The 2,500-nt window shown below is 53.9% G+C and overlaps 1 long non-coding RNA gene across 2 annotated transcripts in view; it reads left to right on the forward strand.

Annotated features, from left to right (window-relative positions):
- LOC105362799 (uncharacterized) overlaps window positions 1-2,500 on the forward strand; it is a 74,981-nt gene that overhangs the window by 51,152 nt on the left and 21,329 nt on the right. The gene's annotated exons all lie outside the window — the stretch shown is intronic.

Raw genomic sequence — 2,500 nt, forward strand, 5'->3', positions numbered from 1 at the left:
TTTCCCTCCCGCACCCTCCCACACTCACCGTCGGCCGGCGACGTCTCGAGAGAATGTCATAAGTCAAGCGTGCGCTATATTACTAGGCCTTCCGCTCGCCTTTACGAGATGCAGTTTCGACTGAGATGGCACACTTACTCCAACGTCTCCTCCCTCGCTCCTCACCACGCCAACGCCCGCCTGGCCGCGTGAATCGTTAAAGATTGAGGATGCGCGATGAGGAGGACGATTTTCGCCAACAGCTCGATCACGGAGCGCGCGACACTTGGCCTTGTCTCCTCGCCCTCCCTCCCGACGCCCCGGCACCCTTTCAACCGAGGAGAATTATACGCACCTGAGGCGCATTGCCGGTGAATCCGCCAGCAGACTTCCGCCTTCTATCTCCGTCCACGTCTGTCTAGCGGTCTGGGGCTTGTTTTGCGCACCCGTGACGTCACCAGCTTACGCCAAAAGAGACTACTCGAGCTTACGTCACTTTATTGGTTGTGATCGTAAAATTTTTTTACGTCCCCGACACCCCGTGAGCGAGCGAGAGCAACCGATCTGCCGTTTCGTTTTAACGCCCAGCGACATCAACCGCGTGCCGTCTAGTTTCTATCTATCCTTCTCTCTCTCTCTCTCTCTCTCTCTCTCTCTCTCTCTCTCTGTAGTGCGATGCCCTTTCATCGCTCGCTCGCTCTTACGTTCACGAGCGCATACTCGGGATTTTTAATTTTACGAGTCGCCATAAAGTCCATTCATCCTTTCCCAACGCGAATGACGTCGACCGATTTGCATTCGATACAAGCAACATTGTCATCGTCCTCGTCGTCGTCGTCGTCGTTGTTGTACTCATTGTCCTCGTCGTCTTCTTCTTCTTCTTCTTCTTCTCATATTTATGCACCTGTTACTCCGATCTAGATTTTATAGTTTTGTACAACGAGCCGAATAACGCCCGAATGCGGGTCAATTTTTTATTATCATCTTGACCTTACCCAATTCTCATTAAATTAGTCGCCGTCGATTAGCGAGCGCTTCGCACATATGGAAATAGCCGTCGCCAGCTCCGGTCTTTCGCCATTAATCGGCCATAATTAAGCGAGGATTTGTAATGACCTTGGGCAACGACGCTGATAACGGACAAGTTTGATAAAACTTGCGAGTTGTACGCGAAACGCACGTCCCGGCTCGCGGATAATCCTGTCCAAGTGGCGCGGGGTCCGCGAGCCCGGATTACTCGGGCCAGCCGAAAAAGTGCCCCCGCCACGGTTTCACCGCGCATCACCGGGCATCTCCCTCTTGACGCCGCCCCCAAGGCCATTCTCGAGCAGCTCGTGCCATATCCCCCCGCCCCCACTACAGACCGATGGCCAACCGCCCCCGATTACAATAGTCCCGCCCCATCCCCAGGCCACACCCCACAGGATGCGGATGATTGGCCGGGACCGCGGCCATTACGGGCCTCATTATGCAAACTATGCCAGGAATTCATGATGGCCGCCAACGTACGGACCAATCACCGTTGGCCGTTGGTCGGCCATGAGCGTCGGTTTCGTGAGCGCCACCGCGCGGCCATCACCTCAAGCCTCGGCTTCGGGCAGCGGCCCAGAGATGTCACTGCTACCGGCGCCGGGGAACCCAAGTCACGCTCGTCACGAAGCATCCATCCATCCATCCATCCATCCATCCATCCATCCATCCATCCATCCATCCATCCATCCATCCATCCATCCATCCATCCATCCATCCATCCATCCATCCATCCATCCATCCATCCATCCATCCATCCATCCATCCATCCATCCATCCATCCATCCATCCATCCATCCATCCATCCATCCATCCATCCATCCATCCATCCATCCATCCATCCATCCATCCATCCATCCATCCATCCATCCATTCATTCATTCATCCATTCATCTATCCATCCATCCATCCATCCATCGATCGATCCTCTATTCCTCTCGTCTAATACCGACCGATTGATTATTGTACTCGCCCGATTCCCCGGGCCGTGCTGCGCGGTGCTATCGCCGCACTCCCCCCAACCCCTCTCGCGCCAGCCGTTCATCCAGTCCACCCGTACTACCGACACTCTCGTCACCGGCTTTCGTACTTAAGCGGTGATTTGAGCTTATTGCCGGCATTAGAGCTTCCCCGGGTGATTGCTTAGGGCCTTGCGGCTTTGGGATTTTGGGCTTTTCAACGTGCGGAGGATGTACGTATGGTTTTGGCAGTACGAAACTGTAAACCGGGCTATAACAGATGGACGATTATTTATTCTCGCTCGATCGCACTGCGCGATCAATCGGCGATTATAGCTTTGGAATTTCGTTGGCGTACCGACCGCCTCGCGCCACCTACCTTGCTATCTAATCCACCTATAATCAGCCTCATTCACTCCTTCCAACGAGCCAAACGAGCCCACAACAATATTTCATCAAATTAAGCATTCAATCCCTCCACTTCACGCTCTTAATACACGCGCGCATAAACACGCACGCACACACGTATACAG

Source organism: Ceratosolen solmsi, unplaced genomic scaffold (genome assembly GCF_000503995.2).
Source record: "Ceratosolen solmsi marchali unplaced genomic scaffold, CerSol_1.0 scaffold56, whole genome shotgun sequence".
NCBI lineage: Eukaryota > Metazoa > Arthropoda > Insecta > Hymenoptera > Agaonidae > Ceratosolen > Ceratosolen solmsi.